Source organism: Cervus elaphus, chromosome 19 (genome assembly GCF_910594005.1).
Source record: "Cervus elaphus chromosome 19, mCerEla1.1, whole genome shotgun sequence".
NCBI classification, from domain to species: Eukaryota; Metazoa; Chordata; class Mammalia; order Artiodactyla; family Cervidae; genus Cervus; species Cervus elaphus.
In genome coordinates this window covers 37,451,196-37,476,810 of record NC_057833.1, presented here as the reverse complement: position 1 = coordinate 37,476,810, position 25,615 = coordinate 37,451,196, and the positions used below count along the sequence as shown (strand labels likewise).

Genomic DNA, 25,615 nt, shown 5'->3' with positions numbered 1-25,615 from the left:
ATTAAAAATCAGTTGTCCTTTGTGTTAAAGGAAAGCTACCATTCATAGCTACCAGAAAACACAAAATACACTGTCACTAATTTGAACAACCGTGAGTTCAAAAAATAATAGAGTAGATAAACATACAAATAAGATGAAGGGAAGAAGAAAAAGTCCATGAACAGACAATTTACAAAAAAACATATACAATGGATAGTAAGGGAAAAGTGTGACTTCAGTATCAAAAAATGCAAATTAAATCAAAATGAAAAACTGGTTTCTCCTTGCAAAGTGGCTAAGATTGTTTTATACACTGCCTTGGAAAAGGTATGGGAAAACAGATACTCTTACACACTGCTGATGGTTAAATACTTCTTACAACCTTTCTGAAGTACAGTTACTTGATAGCAGGTATCAGTGGGCTTAAATGTAAATATTCTTTGATCTAAAATTAAACTTCAAGGAATTATTCTAAACAAATAATCAAGAATTTGCAAAAAGGGCCTAGCTATAAAAATTTCATCATGTAATTATTTAAAATATAAATCATTGGGAAAATAAAATACCCGTAAAGGGAAGTTTTATTAAATAAGTGAAATTAAAAATATTTAAAAGCTTTACAAACTATATATTAAAGTATTGATATATAAAAATAGATAAAATATTCATAACAAAATATGGATAAGGACGGTAACATGATAATTGGTACCATGTAATTTAGCACAGATATATGACTAGAAGAATAAATATAATGTTAACCATAGTTATTTGGATGCAGGGATAGTGATAATTTTATTTTCTTCTCTTTTAATCTAAATTTCTAAATTTTCTATGAAGTACATTACTTTGGGAACAAAATTAAGTTTTAAGACTTGCTGATTTAATAATTATTTTTAACATTATTTTAACATTCAAGTTACTTGAACTTTAAAAAACTTCTTTTTTCCCCCTCTAATTTTAGGGGAGATATCAAACATCAAGGCACAGATGGCTTGGCAATGATTCTGTAATATATTCTGCTACAGAGGGTGGTATGAGGGACGCTCGTGGCTGGGAATACGCTTTGAGGAGGTGGGAGGGGTTACGACCGAAACTTTGACCACAAGGTAGGTAGGGATACCTGTGGTATCTACATATTTTGTTGTGCAAGAAAATAGGCAAGTTAAGGTGGCAATAAAAGATTATGGGATGAGTAGAAAGGAAGTTGAGAGAACTTCCTATCACAGGAAGCACTGTCAACTGAGAAGGGCAGTAAGATAGGATGATAAGTTACAGAAGAGGTTTGGGAAACTCGAACAGATACGAATTCAAGGCCACCAATAAGCAGTTTGTCCCAACTGAGGAGGCAAAACAATCAACACAGCAGCAGAAAACACAATTTGGGGAGTACTCTGGCTTGGCACAGTCAAAGGAAGAAGGGCCAAAGTTCACAAGGGGTGGAGGAGGTAAGCCTGGAAGGAAGTGATTGTTGAAATGGCTAATGATGCTCCCAAGCTGGATGGCACAAAGGCAAAGGGGTCAGGGATATATTTAGTTTGGTTAGTACAGTATCTACTGTCATGTATGACACATAGTAGAGTAGTATAATATATATTTAAAGAAAGAAACGTAATGAGACACTGTGTAAGGAGAGGTATGAGACAACTAATATAATTGAGCACCTACTATGTAACAGACTCTTGGCACAGATTAATGTATCATCTCAGTCTCTTCTTATTGGCTACGCTTTCTCCTTTGCCTATAAACATGTTCCTGTTTCTCCTTTTCCAAAATTTTCCTCTGACTTATCTACTCACTTTCCTGTCCTCTACCACCAAACTTCTTGAAAGAACACTATATGCCAAGAGCTGGCAGAAACTAGGCACCTGTGATCCCCACCTACTAATGCTTTTCCTTGGCTCACAGTGAGACTTGCTTCTAACCAAGAGAACACCGTAAAGGTAGGGGAAGGTACTGATCACATGCACATAATGATGTGATGATATTATAGAAAACCATACTGCATGTCTTGCCTGAGTTTCTCCCTTCGTTAGCTGAGAGGAAGCAAATGGCCATATTGGGTAACCCCACATGGCAAGGAAGTGTGGGTGCTCTCTGTTAGCTGAGGGACACCTCTAGACAATAGGCAATAACAACTCAAAAAAAAAAAAAAACACAGAAAGCTGAGGCTTTCAGTTTTACAACCCCAAGATACTGAATGCTGTCAATAGCCACACGAGTACCCCAGGCAAGTTTCAGATGAAACTCCAACCCTGGCCAACACCTTGATTAAAGCCTTGTAAGACCCTAAGTGGGAGGCCTAACTAGGCTACATTCAGAGTCTTGACCCACTGAAATTGAGATAATAAGTGGGTGTTGTTTTTTTTTTTTTTTTTTTTTTACATGGCTAGATGGGCTCTTTAGCAGGAGATGGGCTCTGTCTCTAGGCAGGAAATCAGATAAATTGCATATGTCAAGAGAGACAGTGAATGGAGCCAGGTCAATGTCTCCATTATCTTACAGTTCTCTAGGAAAGGCTATTTTGTCATTTCTTCAGTCACAGTTCTGAGCTGTCCCATCCCTGATACCCTGTGCCTGGTACACAAGAACACCTGCGCATAGATCTGAAACATTCTCTTGGCAATCTCCTAAAAATATGGAACGCTTCACGAATTTGCGTGTCATCCTTGCGCAGGGGCCATGTTAATCTTCTCTGTATCGTTCCAATTTTAGTATATGTGCTGCCGAAGCGAGCACGTGGGTGTTGTTTTAAGCCACTAAAATAATATTGTGATGCATCAGTAGAAAACTAATACACCCACAGAACTCAACACCATCCTAACTAGAGACAACTTGGTTAAAATTTAAGAAAAGCAACTAAAACTCTTGAAGTGCATCCAATAAAGATTACGATGGCATACTCAAATACCCCTTTTCATATAAATAATAGTAACATGATAGAGCAAACATTCTGCCTAATAACTCAAATAAACATGTTTTACAAGCCTAACACTTTATTAGTCACAGTCAAGTTCAGCAGCAGTAATCAATCACACATGGAACAACAGACTGGTTCCAAATTGGGAAAGGAGTATGTCAAGGCTGTATATTGTCACCCTGCTTATTTAATTTATATGCAGAGTACATTAAGCGAAATGCTGGGCTTGATGAAGCACAAGCTGGAATCAAGATTGCCATGAGAAATATCAATAACCTCAAATATGCAGATGATACCACCCTTATGGCAGAAAGTGAAGAGGGATTGAAGAGCCTCTTGATGAAAGTGAAAGAGGAGAGTGAAAAAGCTGACTTAAAGCTCAACATTCAGAAAACTAAGATCATGGCATCTGGTCCTATCACTTCATGGCAAATAGACAGGGAAACAATGGAAGCAGTGAGAGACTATTTTTTTGGACTTCAAAATCACTGCAGATGGTGACTGCAGCTATGAAATTAAAAGATGTTTGCTCCTTGGAAGAAAAGTTATGACCAACTTAGACAGCATATTAAAAAGCGGAGACATTACTTGGTCGACAAAGGTCTGTCTAGTCAAAGCTATGGTTTTTCCAGTAGTCATGTATGGATATGAGAGTTGGACTATAAAGAAAGCTGAGCACTTAAGAATTGATGCTTTTGCACTGTGGTGTTGGAGAAGACTCTTGAGAGTCCCTTGGACTGCAAGATCAAACCAGTCAATCCTAAAGGAAATCAGTCCTGAGTATTTATTGGAAGGACTGATGCTGCAGCTGAAACTCCAATACTTTGGCCACCTGATGCGAAGAGCTGACTCATTGGAAAAGACCCTGATGCTGGGAAAGATTGAAGGCAGGAGGAGAAGGGAACAACACAGGATGAGATGGTTGGATGACATCACTGACTCGATGGATGTGAGTTCAAGCAAGCTCTGGGAGTTGGTGGTAGACAGGGAAGCCTGGCATGCTGCAGTCCATGGAGTCGCAAAGAGTCGGACATGACTGAGTGACTGAACTGAACTGAATCACTCATAGTACTGTATTACTTATTACATAGTACTGTATTAGTTAGTAAGGAGAATTATGAAAAATATAAAATAGAGCCCTTGTCTTCCAATATCTTTTGTTTCCTAAATCTTATCCATGTCATCTGGGAGTTTCTTTATATAAAGGTCTTATTTCCCAGTGTTTCTAAAACAGCAAAGCCAGAGGCATAGATAAGACACGCAGAGCAGCTCATAGGCAGCATGGAAAACTGCAGCAGGGGAGGATGAGTGAATTGGTTATGTATTGCAGCATAACACATTGCTCCAAACTGAGCAGCTTAAAACAACAAACCCTTATTATCTCACTTAGTTTCTGAAGGGCAGGGATCTGGGAGCAGCCTGGTGGGTGGTTCCGGCTCAGGGTTTTTCAGGAAGTTTCGGTGAAGTTGTTGACCGGGATGCAGTCACCTGAAAGCTTGCCTGGGGCTTGAGGAACTAAAGTTGACCCTTGAACAGCATGAGTTTGAACTGTGTGGGTCCACTTACGTATGCCTTTTTAAAAACTACTTGTGGCTTTAAAAAAATATTACAGTAATACGCAATCTGAGGTTGGTTGGATCTCTAGGTGTGAAACCATAGCGATAACTACAGAGGGCTGCCTGTAAGTTAAGTTACAGGTGGATTTTTGAACCACCCTCTCTCCCACATTGTTCGAGGGTCAACTGTACTTTCAAGACTGTTTATAGATGTTTGTAAGAGGCCTCAGTTCCTTAACAACAGGAATTTGCCTGTGACAAGGCAGATGGCTTCCCCCAAAGCAAGTTATCAAGAGCAGGCAAAAAGCTGCAGTGCTTTTTGTGACCCAGCTCAGGGATTAACAAACTTTCCAAAAGGGCTAAATAATAACTACCTTAGGCTACACGCCATGGGGTCTGTATAGCTTACCTCAGTCGTTTCAGTGCAAAGCAGGTACATACAATGTAAACCAATGGGGATACTCGTTCCAATACAACTTGATTCATAAAAATAGGTGGCCGACCCACATCTATAGTTTGCTAACCCCTGACTTGGTCTCCAAATCTGCATGCCCTCATTTTCCCTTTAATCTTTCATTAGAAGCAAGTCATCAGGACCCAACCCACATTCAGGGGGAGAGGAATTAGGCTCTCTCTCTTAAAGGGAAGAATAAAAGAATTTCTGGACCTATCTTTTTTTTTTTGGTTTGTTTTCCTAATTTCACTCTGTGCTCAGCTAGGATAATCACTGAGAAGAAATGTCCAGAATTCTGTTAAGGATTTGGTACAGATTTTTCCAACGACAGTTGGAGAAATTTTCCATGGATTCATCTTGTGTACCTTAAGGCACACTGAAAGGGTCTTTCTTCTATTGGTTGTAAGGATTAAATAATTTAATATATGTATATTACATTTCATGATTGCAGTCATGAAGTTAAAAGACACTTGCTCCTTGGAAGTAAAGCTACCACAAACCCAGACGGTGTATTAAAAGGCAGAGTCATCACTTAGCCGACAAAGGTCTGTATAGTCAAAGCTACGACCCTACCAGTAGCCATGCAGGAATGTGAGAGCCGGACCACAAAGAAGGCCGAACACTGAAGGATCGATGCCCCAGAACTATGGTGCCGGAAGACACTCCTGAGAGTCCCCCAGACAGCAAGGAGATCAAGCCAGCCAACCCCAAAGGAAATCAACCCTGAATACCCACCGGAAGGACCGATGCCAAAGGTGAAGTTCCAACACTCCGGCCACCGGATGAGAAGAGACCAAAACAATGGGCTTAATGCACAGTAAGCAGAATATGGGTTAAATATTGCATTTGTTTCTCAGGTCTGCTGTAACAAATTATACAAACTGGGAGGCATAAAGCAACAGAAACTTACTCTCTCACAGTTCCTGAGACCAGACGTTCAAAATCAAGGTGTCAGCAGGGCCGTGGTCCCTTGAAGGCTCTAAGGAAGAAGCTTGCCTCTTGCTAACTTTAGGTGGCCCCTAGCAATCCCCGGGGTTCCTTGGCTGGTAGTTGTTTACTCCAGTCTCTACTTCTGTCATCACACGGCCTCTTCCCTGTGTGTATCTCTGCGTCCTCTCCTCTTACAAGGATACTACTCATTGGATTTAGAACAATGACCTCTTATCCAGAATGACCTCGTATTAACGCCAGTAACTACAGTCTATTTCCAAATAAGGTCATATTCTGAGCTTCCAGGTGAATATGAACTCCAGGGGAACACTATTCAACCCACCACAACACACGAGAGTGTCCCCCACTGAGTTCTCTGTCCTCAGCTCCTGCCACTGAGCTCTAGGCTCTAGTCGGAGTGAATGGCTTGTTCTCTTACTAGTCTACATGATCCTGCTACTGCTCTCCCTAGAGTGCCTATCACCTCTTCCTCATTTCTACTTGTTCTTTAAGATTTCTAAAATATCCCTTCAGAAGTCCTTGTTTCATATCCACAGATTTTACATTTTATAAGAAATGATACAACACTAAAATATAGAATGTGATCATTTAAGGATACATATTAAAATAGCTAGATGGAGTGCTAAAAAATATTAAAAAGATACAGCTAGGGAGTCATAAGATGAAACAGAATACTAGAAAACATTTGATTAAACTAAAATCAATCAATCAATCAAAGGAAGAATATGAGGAAACACAAAGCCTAGATGGGATAAACAGAAAACTAAACACAAAGTACACCCAAGTGCAACCGTATCAGAAACTACACTAAATGCAGGTGAACCAGAAGGTGGAGACCAAGGCTGGACTTACAGAAAGGAAGATTCAATTGTACATTATTTCTAAGAAATACAGCTCAAACATTAAAAGACAGACAGTTTGAAAGTAAAAGGAGGGAGTGATATACCATTCAAATACTAACCATAAAAAGGCTGATGTGACTATTATCAGATAAAGTAGACTTCAAGACAAGGAGCATTAGCAGAGATAAAGAGGGAGAGTTAATAATATTAAGAGGACCACTTCATCAAGAAGACATAATAATCCTAAATGTGGATATACTCAACATCAGAGCTTCAAAGCATGGGATGACAGAACTAATGAAATAGGTAAATCCACAATCAGAGATTTTAACACTCCTTTCTCAGTAATAGATAGTTATAGAAGTAGACAAAAGAAACCTATCAGCAGATAGATTTAAACAGTATTACCAACCATCTTGCCCGATCTCATGGAACACTGCACTTAGCAACTGCAGAAAACATAAATGAAAAGATAGCTATACCAACAAAGACCTTATTCTGAACCTTAAAGTGTTTCTCAATAATATTATTTCCAGACTGAAATCTTAAAAGAGTATGTTCACTGACCATATACAAATTAAATCAGCGACATCAATAAAAGAAGTACTTTTATATATCAATAAAATACTTTTTAAAAATTCCTGTTCACTTCACACCTGTCAGAATCATCAAAACCACCACAAATAACTAATGTTGGTGAGGCTACACAGAAAAGAGAATCTCTGTACACTGTTGGGAGGATTGTGAATTGGTGTGGCCACTCTGGAACAGTATGGAGGCCTCTCAAAAAACTAAAAATAGAACTGTCAAAAGATCCAGCATTTCCACTACTAAGTAGGTATATGAAAAAAACAAAAACACTAATTTGAAAAGATACATATACCCCAACGTTCATAGTAGCATTATTAACCAAGATATGGATGTAATCTGCGTTCTTCAACAGATGAGTGGATAAAGATATGGTACATATATACACAACGGAATATTAGTCATAAGAAAGAAGGAAATTCTGCCATTTGCAACAATACAAATGGACCTAGAGAGCATTATGCTTAGTGAAATTGGAGAAAGACAATTACTGCATGTTATCACTTATACATGGAATCTTAAAAAAAAAGAAATTTTATCACAGAGATGGAAAGTATAAAAAAACAGTAAGAAGGAAATTCTAGAAGTAAAACATAAATCTAAACATGTAAGAATTCATTAGATGGGCATAAAGGTCTTTCTATTGAGCACAGGTAACTTCTCTACCAGTATGTAAGGTTTTCTGTATGTATGTAATGTTTTCTGTTCTTTATTCCATGAACCAGAACTATTAATATCCACTTATAGATTGGTCATTTCCCATTTGCACTTATTGCTGTTAACATGTATCTTATGTGATTTCTTTAGAGTATTATGTGAAAACTTTATTATTGAAACTTTCAACTGGAAAAAGTTCTGGCAAAATTATTTTTTCCTTCACAGGTTCTCAAAGCAGCCATATAAACCACTTTGTTTTTCATGCTTGTTCCTAGGGACCTTATTGTCTAATCATTTTCCAGATAAGTGATTATAAGGCAGCCTTTTTCAGTTTTTCAATTAGTAACATTTTATGGTCTTTCTTTGATGGGTTCATTTCCTGGTTTATGATCCCCTAGACATTTTAGGGAACTTTAAAGAGGAAAACTTGTAGTTTCCTAGACACTTGGCAGGCACTGTGGCCCCTATCTCCATTATCTTATTAAATTAAGAAAGTTTTTCAGGTCAATGGAAAGACAGTCTAGAGGTGAGGTTCAGAAGCTTTTAAAACTTCCATTCTGAAGGATCAGGCTGCTAGAAAGAGATCAAGTTTCTTTCAGCTCCCAGGTCCAGGTTAATAAGCAGTAGTTATATAAGCATTGTTCCATTTAACTCCCCATGATCCCTAGGTGCCTTCTGAGGTAAGGCTCACCTTTTTGTTTATACTGTTATTACACAGACTAAAAACTGGTTTTCAATTTCTAATGTAAAATTCTTCTGTCATCTATGACGTTATCCTATGTCCAAGCATTTGCCCAAGTATATATCTCCCTTGCCAGTTTTTTGATGAGGTGTGTCATAAAGTACTGCAGAGGGTGTGTTTACTTTGTGTTGTGTTTATTGAGAAGTAGAAAAAAGGTTGTTCTATACTTTGCAGGTGTTCCATCATTTCTTTGATGTCTGTGGAACAAGCTGTGTAAATTGTTGCTGCCAAGTTTGTATTGCAAATGTATTCTGAAATGAATTTTACCAGGATCCATCACACCATTTTACTATGGAAACACTGGTAAACATCTCACAACATGGCATTCAAGATTTAGTCCTTAAATTCTTGAGTAATGCTTGAAGTAGTATATTTTATTATCTCGTTATGATTATATTTATTATTCTGTGAGGAAGGCAGAGTGAGATATTATCACCTCACTTCCAGATGAGGAAGTTGAGACATGAACAGAGCTGATTAAATGAGACAGCACGCAAGAAAAGTATCTGTGACAGAGCCTGGTATGTGTGTATACATGTGTGTGTACATATACATGAATGTATACACACAAATATATATTTTATGTGTATATATTTTTTTTCTGCAAAATGAGGGTCAGGGCAATAATTTCTTTCTTTACAAGAATATATTTATTTACTACCAAAAACCAATTTAATGTCATACCTAAAATTAAAGCTTCTTAACATCTAGTTACAGCTTCCGTGGTGGCTCAGATGGTAAAGAATCCACCTGCAGAGCAGGAGACCCATGTTTGATCTCTGGGTTGGAAAGATTCTCTGGAGAAGGAAATGGCAACTCACTTCTGTATTCTTGCCTGGGAAATCCCATGGACAGAGGAGCCTGGTGGGCTGCACGCAGTCCATGGGGTCTCAAAGAGTCAGACATGACTGAACAACTAACACTTCAACGTCTAGTCATATACAGTCCTTCTAGCAAGCTCTATTCTGATGTCATAGATAACATTTCCATATCTGGCTATGAGTTTTCTGTGTTCAGTATAAATTAATATACACTATAGTAGTCAATTTTTAAAATGTAATTCAAAGACATTATAGGGCTACTTCTTTAAACTTTCATATATATATTTCTACTGACGTCACAACATTATTTTGACTTCTTCCTAAGATCTCTTTCCCTGAATAGAGCCTTCAGGCAAATTATAGTTTAATTAAAACTTGAGTTTGATTTCCTTCTACTTTCTCTTTTGGTTCTTCTCCTACTTCTGAAGTGATAATCCATATTCCATTAAAATCAGTTCACAGGCAGAAACAGCAGGAAGAGGAATGTGATTAGGACAGTGAACTATGAGTCAGAGACTAGGAATTCCATGGAGGGAAAAAACCTTCAAGCAATCAGGAACTGGGATTACTATAGGAGTTTACCAACGCCTAAGCCTTTGAGAGAAGCAAAGGCTTAACAACTTTGAGTTTGCCAGGCAATGAGTTAGCAGGGCAGAGCAGGCCAAACAAGCATACGGGACCAGCAGCAGGCAGAATGCAAAATGCTTAGTACCCTCAGTCACTCTTTATTCCTCTTACTATAGTGAATTTCAGTCTAATGTGATACTAGCCTAAAATCCTACCAGTAGTAACAGTTGGCTGGCTGAATAGTCGATATGGGATGAGAAGTGATCACAGCTCTTTTGGCAGAAGGGTTTTCTTTACTATGTTGAAATGGATGAAATTACAGTAATTCACATCAAAGAGGGAGAAAATGATCATTAACTTATTACAACTCTCAAAAATAGTATGTCTTGAGGAGAGGACCAAAGCAATACTTCTTCAAGTATATTCTATGCCATACTCACTCCTGTATTTTAGTTCAATGCTTTAGATGAAAAAAGGCTTCTATGGTCAAACATGCTGAGAAATGCTGCATGACCTTCTCACTAGAAATGTTAATAAAAGTCATGAGAAATCTTGCAGTAAGAACATAAGCTCTTTTAATTTTATTCAATGTACTTTTATGATTAATGCTTTTAGTGTCCTGCAAAAAAAATCTTTGCATACCCAAGGCTGCAAATATGCTTTTCTTTGTTTTTCCTAGCTTTTGGTTCTGAGCTTTGTATTTAGATCTATGGTCCATATCTATCTAATTTTTGTGTATAAAGTAAGAAAGATGTGGAGGATGTGAAGATATGAATCAAATCCACCTCAACCAGCAACATGTTTAGAAAGACTATCCTTTTCCCATTTAATTTACTTGCCACCTTGATAAAAAATCAATTGGTAATATACACGTGACCTATTTCTGGATTGCTTATTCTGTTCCATTGATATTATTCATCTATTCTTAGGGTAATACTTGATTAACTGTAACTTTTAAGTCTTGAATCACATATTATAAATCTCTCACCTTGTTGTTGTTTTTTTCAAGATTGTTTTAGCTCTTCTATATCCATTGCATTTCCAAATATATTTTAGAATCGGCTTGACAATGCCTGCTAGAATTCTGACAGAGATTTCATTGACTCTATAGATCAATTTCAGGAGGATTGGCATCTCAACAGTTCTGAGTTCTATAATCCATGATCATGGTACGGTTTACCCTTGAACGACACAGGTTTGAACTGAGTGGATCCATTTATACTTGAGGTTTTTTTTCAGTAGTAAATGCAACAGTACTACATGATCTGAGGTTGGTTGAATCTGCAGATTTGGAACTCAGAGGGATGAATTGTGTATGTAGAGGGCTGACTACATATTACATGTAGATGTTCAACTGCACAAGGGTCATCAGCCCCACTGATGCCTACATTGTTCAAGGGTTAACTGTATATATATATTGGACTTTCAATTTTGATCTTTAGTTTTTCTCAGCAATGTTTTGTAGTTCTCAGTATATATGTCTTGTGTTCTTTTAAATATTTATTTCTATGTATTTGGTAATTTAATGGTGATATTTTCATTTATTTTAAAATGTTTTAGCTGCTCTAATCATTTCAAATACAATTTTTATATTGATTATAACCTGTGGCCTAGTTAAATTCTTTAATTAGTTGAAATCATTTTTTATAGCTTCCATAAGATTTTCTATGTATACAATCTTTCTGTGTGTGAATCATGACAATTTTGCCTCCTTTCTGAAATTTGGCCTTTTATTTCTTTTCCTTGCCTTATCACAGTGGCCCTATACTAAGCTCATAATATACATCATCTCATTTAACCTTCACAACAACTCAATTTTATTCCTATTTTACAGATGAGAAAACCAAGGCCCAGAAATGTTCAGTAACTTGCCCAATCAATATTGCACACCTATCAATAGACCTTGAAAAAGGGAATGACAACCCACTCCAGTATTCTTACCTGGAGAATTCCACGGACAGAGGAACCTGGCAGGCTACGATCCATGGGGTTGTAAAGAGTCAGACACGACTGACAGAATAACACACACACACAAACACACATCAACAGATCTAGAGTTCAAATCTAGGCACTCTTATTCCAAACCTGTATTTATGGCTATTTCTACCTACTTACGAGTAGCTTCTAAATTTGGAAAACTCAGAGGCACAGAAGCAAAAAATATTTTCAAATTAATAATAAAAAAAATCATACTAAGGACAGATATATAAACAGTTCACACACACACAAAAAAAGGCAGTTTCTTTTGAACATGAAAAGATACTCAACCCTACTCAAAATGAGAGAAATGAAAATTAAAACTATGCTAAAAAGGTATAGCCACTATGAAAACTGAAGAGTGGTTTCTCAAGAAATGAAAATAGAATTACCATATGATCCAGCAATCCCACTTTTGGGTTTATCTATAGATGAATAAACAAAATGTGATATCTACAACACAATGGAACATTATTCAGCCTTAAAAAGGAAGGAAATCTTGTTCTTTGCTACAACATGGATGAACTTTGAATACTTTATGCTAAGTGAAACAAGCCTCACAAAAAAACAAAAACTGTTACTATCTGTAAAATAGACAGTGGGAATTTGCTGTAGAAGGCAGGGAACCCAAAGCTGGTGCTCTGTGACAACCAGAGGGGTGAGATGGGGAGGGGGGAGCAAGGTTCAGGAGGGAGAGGACATAGGTATACCTTTGGCTGATTCATGTTGATCTACAGCAGAAACCATCACAACACTGCAATTACCCTCCAACTAAAAATTAAATTGAAAAAGACAAAAAAGCTGTATGATTCCACTTATACAAAGTATCTATGCTAGTCAGATTCACAGAAACAGGAAGTAGAATGGTGGCTGTTAGGAAATGAGGGAGAGGAAAATGGAGAGTTGCCATTTAATAGGTAAAGAGTTTTGGTTTTACAAGATGAAAAAGTTCTAGAGATTTGTTTCATAACAGTGTTAAAGTACTTAAAGCTAATGATTTGTACACTTAAAAATGGTTACGATGATAAATGTTACATTTTTTAAAGTCACAATTTAAAATTTTTAAATTGTTTTTAAAACTTTAACACAAATTTTATTATGAATTCTTAAAAAAAAAACAACTATGTTGAAACCAGTTTTTAAGTTATCAGATTGGCAAAAATTTGAAAGTCTGATAGTACTCTCTTATATGTTTGTTGCTGGGGGAGTACAAATTGAAGCAATCCCTATGGAGTGCAATTAGGCAATAGCCATGACATCTTTTGATCTAGCATTTCTACTCTGATGAATTTAATCATTCAGATATACTGTAAGAATATAGGAGATGATACAGTCACAAGATTTTGAATTTCAGCTTTGTTTACAAAAGAAAAATACTGGAAATAACCAAAATGCCCGTTACTGGATGATTGCTTTGTCATTGTTGTTTAGTCGCTAAGTAGACTAAATAGAGCTATTTTAAAATGAGAATGCTTATCATGTACTGATATGAAAAGAGTTTCAACATATAAGTGAAAAAATTAACAGTATATATAATAGTATATGTAAAAAGGAGGAAAGTAGGAATCTATAATTTTATAATTTCTTGATATATAAAGAAACTCTAGATATAGGAAAAGGATAATAATAAAATATAGTAATAGTAATAAAAATAATAATAGTGATTTGGGGGTCCTGAATGGGAACTGAATGGATAGGTGACTAGGGTGGGAAGATTTCAATATAACTTTTTAATATGTTTTGGTCTTGGAATCATGTGAATATATCACCTATTCAAAAAATTCAGTGAAAATTCCTATGTGTGTGTGTGCGTGCTTAGTTGCTCACTCATGTCTGACTTTGTGACTCCAAGGAAATGGCAACCCACTCCAGTATTCTTGCCTGGAAAATCCCATGGATGGAGAAGCGTAGTAGGCTACAGTCCATGGGGTCGCAGAGTCGGGCACGACTGAGCGACTTCACTTGACTTGAACTGTAGTCCTCCAGGCTCCTCTGTCCATGGGATTCTCCAGCAAGAATACCAGAGTGGAGCGCCTATGCTTGGAAGTAAATTTTAGTGGTACCAACTGACATTAAATTATTCATAAAACAAATGTTTACCAAGTATATACTGTATGTCCAGTGGGCACTATTTGGGGCATTGGCAATATAGCACTGAACAAGATGTAGTTCTTAACCCTCATAGAACTTATATTCTAGTGGGAAAGACTATATAATTTACTGATAAATTATGCCAGGTAGCTATTTAAGAAAAGTAAATCAGGATGAAGGAAAAAGAAGCAATGTAGTGGAAGTGAGGTGGTGGTGCTTCTGAGAAGGAGGTATCTGAGTAGAGACCTGAATGAAAGGAAGGCAGAAATAATGCGGGGGAAACTTTTCCAGGCAGGGCAGCACAAGCCCTGGGGCAGGAACATGCTTGATGTGTTCTAGAAACAGCAAAACATTTATGCAGCTGGAGAAAACTTTGTGAAGTGAATGAAGTAGGCAATGATGTTCAACAGGTGGTCAGAAAGCAGATCATACAGGCTTCATGGGGCATGTGCAATGGTCTGGGTGTTAGAGACAGCTACTGGAGGTTTCTTAAAAAAACCGGACCGTATCTTGGTTAAGATTAAGCCCGGGCACACCTGTGTGTTCCTCCAGGTGGTTAAAGGACTGAAATACTTCAAATACGGTCAGTAAACAGGTGCTTCCCTGGTAAGAGTGTCACCTGACATACTGGCTTCTCTTCCAGGACACCCAACCCCCTCCCCGGCCATGAACTGATAGATAAATAAGTAACCCGGTCCAGCAATAGCTATTGAGTTGGCAAAGTTTTAATCAGTTCAGGAACCTAGAATCATTGCAGTTAGCAGACTACAGGATGAACCAAGGTCTCACTTTATTACAGTCCTAGAACCTGCTTAGGACAGTGTGTCTTGGGCTTCTATCCCACCAAGGGTCAGTTGGGGCCCAATACTACCAGTGGGCTCTCACTCAAGTCCAGTAGGAATAAGGCAGACTAGAGAAATAAACTGAATGTCCCTGAGGTCTGAGGTGAAGCTAGAGCAAAGGGGAAACCCAGAGTACTTCCACATAAACAATCAGTACTTCCTGAATGATTTGAAAGGCTACTGGCCCACAGCCAGCCTTTATAACTTTTATATAATATATTAACCTCATCAAAATTTGTTTCTCTGTTCAAAGTTATACCATTGTCCAGTACCAGGATTTTTTTTTTTTCAAATACATTGTGGCAAAAGGGAAATAGAAAATAACAACCTCTCCAGCACCAAATGCAACCTTAACACTCTCATAGCTGCACTCAATAGAGTCAATGTTTGTATAACAATGTGTAGTTCCTGGAATCCTAGTACCAAAGCAGAACGACAACAGCTGAACTGCAACAATTTTCACTTCATATATGAAATTTATTTTACATAGGACAGTCTGGGGAATTTAGTCTGGAAAATTAGTACATATGTCGAAGTCTTAAAAACATATTTCTCCGAAGTTGCAACAAATTTCTAAGGCTGCTTGCCATTTCCATGCATTTCACAAAGTTCCTCCTCTTTGAAAATACACTCTGTTGCTCTTCAATCTAGGATCCCAACATCTGATTAAATCATGTTAGTCCTACTTAGTTCTCATTCATTTGATTTCTTTGAACATCAAAAGCTCCAGTTTAATTACCTGAGAGACTACTAAATATTTGCTAACATAATCTCGTAACTAGAGCATAAACTAAAGAGAAAGCAACAAGAAAGAATATCAGGAAGAAATTTCAGCACTACTTGGAAATAATCAATCTTTGGGCACCAGATATATATTCCATCACTTTTACTTTCTGACCATAAGCACCTTAACTCAATCAAAGACAAGACATTAAAAGTCATCTCATGCAAGCAGGAGGACCTGTGTTAGCAGAACACTTGCTGAAAGACTTTAGGACTTTCCTTTTCTTCAAAAAAAAAAAAACTATTGTGAAATGCTGAAACTTTCTTGCAAGTAGGTCTAGTATACAAGATTTAGTACCTTAATTTAATCTTAGAAATTGTTTCCACGATGCTTTCATATTCAAATATCAAAATATTTTTTAAAAAGTACTTACACTGCAGCAACCTGAAGTCGGATCAGACAGCTTGAAACTACCAGCAGCTGCCTGCTTCCTCACAGACTAAACTTTGTTCCCTTCCTGGCTGGTTCTGGATCAGGTTCACACTGATACACATTTACCATGGCCTTGGAAGCTACCACCCAACAACGTGGGAGGGTTTGTTCATTAAACTTCTACTTGATAACCACCTATCAGCAACTTCTCAGAGGTTTACCTGGACATGTTTAAAGAGGGAAATTTATGGAAGATTACAGAGAAAGCCTGAAGAGTCTCCTAATCTCTGATGGCTGGGTTTTGGTTTCAGAGGGAATTTTCCTATGTTCCTAGAAAAACCAAACCAACCAACCAACACAATAATCCTCTGGGATTCAAAAATCTTGCTTCATAAAAATTCTCCCGCCTCCTCAGAGTGCATACATTGTACTATCATGGCAGAAAGAGGCCAGAAAGTTGCTTTTCTATTATAGTTTCCTGTCACCTCCATTCACCCCAGCTCTTTCACTAGCTGGGAAACAACAGAGAGTTCTTATTAAATGTAGTGCTTTCTGACATTGAAACCACTTGCTGATCTAATGTAAAGAGAGAACTTAGATCACCCTCCCCCACCCCCACCAAATTCTGTTCTTCACAAGATAAAATATTATGCTGCATCATCCCTTTCTACATCCCTAAGCTTCTTTCCCTCTGAGCTACTATATTTCTATAATTTGTAGCATTAGCCTTTGGAGCAAAAGCCATTTACTATGTATTTAACTACAGTAATCACTTTATAAACATTATCTTATTCTCTCCTAAGCAATATACTTGGGATCATCTTCAATTCTTCTTAGTCTGATTCTTGTACCTAATTTGGCCCCTTCACTATCTTGCTTCAATAAGCACTGTGGTAGGCAGAATAATAACCTCCTCCACAGATGTTCATTCCCTAATCACTGGAATCTGTTACCTTACACAGCCAAGGGACTCTGTAGATGCAATTAAGGTTAAGAACTTTGAGACAGGGAGAGTATCTGGATATGTCCAATTTTTCCCAGCTTTGGTAAGAGAGAGGCAATGTGAGGGCTTGCTTGCTCTTGCTGGCTTTGAAGATGGAGGAAGGGGGCTGACAGAAGCCGGAAAAGGTCAGAGGAAACACGTTCCTCTCTAGAGCCTCTGGAAAGGGACATGGCCCTGAAAAAATTTTGGTTTTAACCTCATGAGACCTACATTGGATTTTTGACTTACAGAACTGTTAGATAATAAATTTGTGTTGTTTTAAGCCACTAAGCTTGTGACCACTTTCTATGGCAGCAATAGAAATATAGGTACTTTAATTTCAAAATTTCTTTTTGAAAACATAAACTCCAAACTGATAGAATATGCCAAATGAAGTCTGATGAAGAAAAGAAAAACTTAAAACTTAGTTTTAACAATCTGACAAACTTGGCAGCTTGCTTTTTTTTCTTTATAACTTTTTATTTTGTATTGAGGTATAGCCAATTAACAATGTTGTGATAGCTTTAGGTGAACAATGAAGGGACTCAGCCATACATATACATGTATCCATTCTCCCCCAAACTTCCCTTCCATCCAGGCTACCATATAACTCTGAGCAGAGTTCCATGTGCTATACAGTAAGTCTTTGTTGGTTACCCATTTTAAATATAGCAGTGTGTACATGTCCGTCCCAAACTCCATAAGTATCCCTTCGTGCCATCCTTCCCCCCTTAGCCCACCCTTCTAATATTAAGGTAATTTTGAATCATGCCTCTGTACTCTGTCATCAGAAGTATCTTTTTAACCCTAACTGCATTGACTTAATCTCCATGTATTTACCAAGTTATTAATAAATAAACACTGATTAATCAAGATGAAGAACAGAATTCTGAAACAGAGAACAGAGTCCTATTATTAGAGATCTTCAATTTGACCTTGGTCCATAAATCAATACTCTTTGGGTACACAAGTCTGATCAGCTACAAAAAACACTCTCGTAGCCTATACTGTTTTTAACTTCTCAAGAATATCAGAAGGATAAAATCAATGCCTTAATAAATAAAGATTTGCCTACAGCGTACCAATCCACTGGAACTCTTCTGGAAATGGAGATGTGGTTAGTTTGATGTCAGCAGTTGTTCTGTTTTTCAGTGCTGTCTCAGTGATTATCATTTTCTTTTATAAGAGTTTACAAACTATCAGTTAATTATTCTTTCCAGAAGTCTACTTGAAATTAAAAGGAAGTTTTCCCAATTGTAGGAAGTGAAAACAATCTCTGTCTCAAAAGCAGAGACACAGTGGAGGGAGGAGATGGGGGCCACTATGAAAGAAGGCTGGGGTGAGTACTGTGTGCCCTTGTAAGAGCATAAAACCCAGACTCATCAGGGCAGCAGTGATTGTTGGAAAGTAGTGTAAAACTAGGGTTGAGACATATGATGTAAAGTCTTGAAAAGGGAACTAGGATTTAAACTTAATATATTAGAAAATAGCTAAAATTGAAATATTTTAAAGAAGGAAAATAAAATAATGAGTACATTGATAACCAAATTGAAAAATGGGCAAAGTTATATGAATAGTTCACAAAAGAAATATAAATGGCTCTTAAATATATAGAAAGACTCTCTACCTCATTCATTATAAGAGAAATACAGTTCAAAATACAATGACATCATTTTAACCTATATTTTAACCTATCAAATTGGCAAAGTTCAAAGTCACATAAGGCACAGTGTTGGTGAAATTATTGGTAAATAATGGACGATAAATTGGTAAAACCACTGAAAAGCAAATCGGCAATCAAATTATGAATACATATCCCCTCTAACCCAGCAATAACTAAAAAATACATATATAAAATGATAACATGTCCATAAATATTCACTATAGCATCGTTTGCAATAGTTAAAGATGTCAATGAGAAGGGAACTGGTAAATTATATTGCAGACACCCAGTGGAGTAAGAAAACAAGGCAAATTTATGTTACTGATAAAGAATGATCAAGCTGTATTTAAGTTTAAAATAAGTAAAGTACAGAGCACTATATGTAGAATGCAACTATTTGTGTGTGTATGTTTGACAGAGAGAGACAGAATACACTGAAAATCTCTCTGGAAGAACATCCAAGAATCCAGAAACAGTGGGTTCTCTCTAGGGAAGGAACTGGTAGCTATGGTTCAAAGGTGGGAAGGAGACTTATGCATCCTTTTGTCCTTTCTGAATTTTTACCCAAGCTGGTGTTACCTACTTTAAAATATAGATATGCTAAGTGGCAATATGGCATCCTGGAAAAGAAAAAGTAGAGTGGTTAAAAAATCTGGCAAAAAACAAAGTCTGGATTTTAGTTAATAGTCACGTACCACTGTTAATTTCTTAATTGTGACAAATGAGCCATGGTTACATAAGATGTTACCATCTGAGAAACTAGGTGAAGGTACTATTTTTGCAACTTTTCTGTAAATCTAAAACTACTCCCTAAATAAAAAGTTTATTAAAACAAGAAACATTTAACAAGTTAATAGGACAGCTATGGTGGAAACGGCTTGGAGAGAGGACAGATTAGAATCAAAGAGGCCAGATGAGAAACTGTGGGAGTAATCTCGGCATGAGGTGATGAAGGCCTGCCTGAGGGTAAAAGTCATGAAAACACAATGAAAAGAACTAACACAGATATAACATATTTCAGAAGGAAAAAATCAAATATTTGCAGTAGTAGAGAGAGATAAGAATAATGAAACTAGGGACAAAAGATGAAAATTGGGAAAGGAAGCTGGTTTGAAGGGGAATGAGATACATTTAATTAATTCATTCAGCAAATATTTGTTGGTACTTACTACGCCAGGCACTATGCAAGGCACTGGGGATGTGAGAGTGACCCTAAATGCTTTAGTTCAGTTGTCCAAGATGCCTCTGAGTATTAGAGGATGAGAGTTCAGGGGACAGGCCAGACTGGGGTGGCTGAGGAAGGTGACACAGAGGGAAGGAGGAGAGGCCAAAGGTGAGCCACACAACAGAAACACAACGGGGGAGAGCACAGTAGCAGAGAAGGCAGGGAAGGACGGGCAGAGGGTTTTGAGAACAAGCATGGTACGGTAATTTCTGGGAAAGCAAGATAGAAGATCAAAGAAGTATTCCATCAAATGCACTGTACAAGAAATGAGGATACACAAAAGCCCACAACACGATGGGTTAAAGAGAGAGAGCAGATGGCAAAGGAGGTCACTCAAGAGACCTCTTCACTTTCGGTGAAGCCTAAATGGAACCCAGATCACAAAAATCGAAGTTTTCTTAGAAGAAAGCAATTCTGAGTCAAAGGCCTTCAAGAAATGGGATTCTATTTATTATCATGCTTCTCAAACTGGGTATATGAAGCTACGGCATAGATTGTTTTGTAGAATCAGCTTCATTAGGAGGAAAATATACAAAAATATACAAAGAGAAGAATGCAAAATCTGCATATGTTTCTAAAATTCAAACAGCTCCTAAAATTTCAAGCATGGGGGTTACCTTCTTACTTTTAGGGCTACAAATTCACTCTCCACTTCTATAAAAGGGTACGTGGGCAGAAATTTGAGAAGCATCAATATAATGGTCAGCTATCCTGAAATTGTTACTAAAACTCAAGGCAACGATAATTTTAAAAATAGCTCAGTGAACTATGGCCCCACATGGCAAATTACATAATAAATTACAATAAACATTTCACATTCAAAGAAGAAAAATAATGAACAAAATATTGGATTTATCATATTTGCCATTATTTGATATTTCTATTCATGTAACTTATTTATCTTTGATGTCTATAGGTAAGCTTGGCTATATACTGAGAAGGAAGTCATACTGTCAACTATACTTAGATGCTTTATTAATACTATTTGAGAATGATGAATATATACTATGTACCAACCAATACCATATACATATGAAAGTGAAAGTGAAGTTGCTCAGTCGTGTCCGACTCCTAGCGACCCCATGGGCTGCAGCCTACCAGGCTCCTCCGTCCATGGGATTTTCCAGGTAAGAGTACTGGATGGGTTGCCATTGCCTTCTCCAGGGGATATTCCCGACCCAGGGATCGAACCTGGGTCTCCCACATTGGAGGCAGACGCTTTAACCTCTGAGCCACCAGGGAAGTCCATTACCATATACATATATATGTGTGTAAATATACAGACATATATATAATTTATACATATACATAGGGTAAATATGTATGTATGTGTGGTATGTGTGTATATACACATGCATAAATGTATATATATAAGAATACACATACAGACATATATTGTAAACATAGATGTTAATGCAAGAATTGGTGACTATGCTTTAAATTCTAATTTATAACAAAACAGCTGAAATCTCAGCTGATGTGTAGTACATGGTCTATTGGTAAAATGCAAGTGTAGTTTTCATATGTAATTTGCTGCCAAGTAAATTAACATACTACTTTGGCGTTAGTTCTTCACAAACCAGGCTAAGTATATATTTGAAAGCTTTGCTTCGATATTTTCCATCTAATTTGCAACAGCCTTGGTCCACAAACCACAAGGCAATGCTTCCACCAAGTAAAGATTTCTTTTAAATCTTTTGTGTGAGAAAACCATTAGAGCAGTAGCAGTGTAGGTGATATACAGGCGCTTCTTGAAAATGTCATGGCAAACTATGTAGGATTAGTAATTTTTAAAAAATCAACTATCTAGTCTAATGTCATCTGAAGGAAGAAATTAATACCAACATCATTTACTACCCTACTATAATTCTGATACTTATGGATTTTTTACTATTTGAAAGAAAATCAATTTTAAGAATAGTTAAACCAGCTTCTTTTCTAAATGTTTGAATATCTAAGCTATAGGGTTGGCCAAAAAGTTCGTTTGGGTTTTTGTAAGATGCTACTGAAAAACCTGAACAAACTTTTTGACCAACCCAATAAAAGTTACTAGCATAGCAAATAGCTTTCACTACTTTACCTCGCATACCTTGTCTGAAAGTACCTCTTGAGGCTAAGAAACAAAAAGTTAATGCAGCACTGAACCTGAAAGACAAAATTACAGCTTTCACATGTATTTCATTCAGCCTGGACTGTTAGCTTTCACAGTTAATTACAAATTACAGAGGCATGTTGTCACTTCTTAACATCATCTACTTCCTATAACTCTCTGCTGTCACTTCTTAAAGAAATGCTGACATTCTCATGTTTTGAGAAAGCAAATCTGAATTGATATCTTAGGGAATAATACATTATTTTGGTTTCCTACTTGACCTTAATTATCATGAGAGTGGTAGAATTCTCAGTGATTCCCTTTCTATCCTAAATATATATTCAAGGAATAAGAATTGATACAAGCACTTTGGATGTCAGTTAAATGGAATTACTAGTGTCACCAAGCAATTTGTTATGATCTAGAAAAGATGAAGAAGCATATTCCTACAACCAGCAATTTAACTCCCAGGTACACACCTTAACCCAGCTTCCTAACTGCTGTCCCATGGTACCCTGGTGGGCAATAAATGGAGGGTGCCCAGGGGTGGATCTCACATGGGTGCCCAGATATGCATCTCCTCAACCCTTCAGCCAAGAAGAAGCCCCCAGGCCAGAGACACAGCTTCATTCCTGTAATGGAAAGTTTTGTACAAATATTATCTATAATTTTCCATGTGTGCTATGGCATGAAAAGGGTTGGGAAACACTGAGAAGTTCTTACATGTATGTGGCAGATATATATTCAGGAATATGTATACATATAGGAGCAATGTTCATAATAACTAAAAATGGACTATCTCATATGTTCATCAATCAACTCCTCTGCTAATAAATTCTGGAATACTCATATGATGCAAAGTTACACATCAGTGAAAACTAATGAACAACAATTATATGCACTGACATGGATAGATCTAAGACTGTAACACTGAACAGAAAAAAAGTTAAGTCCCAGAAAATCACATACAATATAATTCTATTGTTATAAAACTCAAGAACAAATAAAATTAATAAATAAACAGTTTAAGGATACACAGATATGTGATAAAACCACTGAAAAAGGCAAGAAAATTATTAACACAAAATTCTCTGGTGGTCCAGAGGTAAGGACACTGTGCTTCTATTGCAGGGGGCATAGTTTCCACCCCTGGTTGGGGAACTGAGATTCCACAAGTTGCAGATTGTGGCCAAAAAAAAAAAAAAAATCAGAACATTGGTTACCTCTGAGGGAGGATGAAAAGCTTGGGATCACAGAGGAGTACACAGGAGATATTAGAGAATAATGGTCATATTGCTTTTGTAAAACTGGGCAGTAGGGACACATATGTTCTGTATATAGTTGTTCCATAAGTGTTACAGATATTTTATGAATATTTTATATCTACTCAGTGTTTAATAAACATCTTTTATAAAAGCCCTACTCTGTCCAGCAGTAGATAGCAGATCATTTATGATCTCTGCAACAGTATGAGGTGCATGGAACAGGAGGGACAGAAAGCATCAAACTAGACAGAACACCACAGGTCAGACACTGAACCTTTCTCTACAAACGCATACACAGTTTGCAACAGGAAAAATCTGTAAGCTCTACAATAACAAAAAGTTAAGACTAAATTCAATATTCTATCATTTTAGAAAGCACTACATATGCAAATGTTAACATTAAATAAAACACAGATTTAAAGAATCAGGACTGAATAAACTGCCAGCCTATGGATGAATAACTCTTGCTATTTTCTAAACAGTTCACATTTCATTGTGTATTTAGGCCACACAAAAGACATTTATGGACTGACAATACTTTAATTCATCATGTACATCCAACCATGTTTGCTTAGTCAAATGCCTGCTTCTCAGTGTCACTTAAGGGCAGGTTATTAAGCCTCAAGAGCAAGAACTAGATCTGTTTCATCTGATATAACTATCAAAGAAAACGCAATGAAAACAGATTTTCAGAGAATTTTAAGAATTCCTGCCTCTACTTTGTCTTTTTGTGTTTTAAGGGCTAGACATTGGGAAGCTATTTTCCTAAGCATTGGATATTTTGCCAATGCAGAAGAGCTATAATAGACCACAGAGATATAAACTTAACTTCCAAGTTAATTAAATTTATTATTTTTGATTTGGAACATAAAGGAAACCCAGTTTGAGCTCTCCTTTCAATACTTAAAAAAGAAAAGAGAGCGCTACTTAAAAGCAAATAGGTTAATGATTACACGAAGGCATTTTTTTTTTTTCCTTTGCTATTTTTCTTTCTTTAAAATTTGAATAGGTGAGTGACCTTGCTGGAATTCCCCTGTCAGTTCTGGAGTATCTATCTGGAAATTTCAAACAGAAACTACTTTCACATGACACATTATAATGGCATGCCAGGTGGTGTCTGTCTCTGTACCTTGAACTCCGGTTTTTATTGCTGATGAATCAATAAACTTTACATAAAATGAAATGCTTTTTTCCCTTGGACCATTTAAGAAAAGATCAAATTTAATTGTATTTGACAGTATATATTTATAGGGTCAATTATACACAGAAAAACTTCGCATATTCACCCAATTCAAGAAATTCACCCTGTATAGCTCCAAGCTATCAAAGCCCAATTTTTAAGTATGTCAATATATCATGCTGAAGTGAGAATCTGAGTCCACACATTTAATTCCTGTTATATTAGCATAACTACCTGCATAATAATAGAGCACTTATTGTTTCTGCTGTATTTCAGATTTTCTAAAATACCTATTTTCACCAAGAGGAAGTTATTTCAGATTTACTGTGAAAAGGCTTATGGCAAAACCTGTCCTTTCAAGTGTGAGGCAGTCCTGAAACCAACCCTGAACCACAGAAAATCAATACAGAGTATAAGCAACAGTGGGAATTATGTGGAATAGAAACAAAATATCTCCCCAATCCAGGCCACACCCCTAGTTTCACCCTTGGCACTTTTCTCCCTAATTTTCAGAAGGTGAAAGTACAAGTACGATAAGTATGCTCTGGAATTTGAGCCCAGTCATCTACCTTGCTCTCAAATGCTGTTTACAGCACAGGAAGAAAAAAAAAAAGAAAAAATCAAACATTTCATAATCTCAGTTTCGACAGAATATATTCGTATTTCAGAAGTTGAGATGAATTGGTACACAAGAGTGAATGGGGGAAGAGTATCAGGGCAAGTTCAGCAAAGGGAGGGCTGCTCCTTGATATTTTTCCTAGAATATCTCAGCACTATTTTATAATAGTGGCTGGAACGGCTTCAGTACTATCTAAAGAATATAAAATATTTTTTAAAGAAAAATTTTAAACCATTAGCATGACATCACAATAATTACAGCTCACAATGTTCCCAGTCCCTATGGCCTCCCATTTAGGAAGGCACAGTAAATGGGATAATAATTTCATGTACAACTGCAACCTGATTTTTGAAACGAAGCTGGAATAAAAGAGTACAAGCTGGAGGCAGGGAGGAAGGAAAAACTAGATAATCAAAATTGCTTTCTCCCAAGCACTTCTCTCTTCTGTC

At 36.9% G+C, this 25,615-nt stretch overlaps 1 protein-coding gene and 1 non-coding gene across 3 annotated transcripts in view; both read right to left on the bottom strand.

Annotated features, from left to right (window-relative positions):
* MAP3K13 (mitogen-activated protein kinase kinase kinase 13) overlaps positions 1–25,615 on the bottom strand; it is a 161,093-nt gene that overhangs the window by 109,649 nt on the left and 25,829 nt on the right. Inside the window, exon 1 of one of the 2 annotated variants that reach the window (XM_043873867.1) lies at positions 16,142–16,235. The exons of the other annotated variant lie outside the window; for it this stretch is intronic. The gene's annotated coding sequence lies outside the window, so the exon portion shown is untranslated. Of the gene's footprint in view, positions 1–16,141; positions 16,236–25,615 lie in introns of those variants that run through there. 2 annotated transcript variants of the gene reach the window in all.
* Positions 2,609–2,715, bottom strand: LOC122676183. Its single transcript, XR_006335468.1, has one exon. It is a non-coding gene; the product is annotated as a U6 spliceosomal RNA (small nuclear RNA).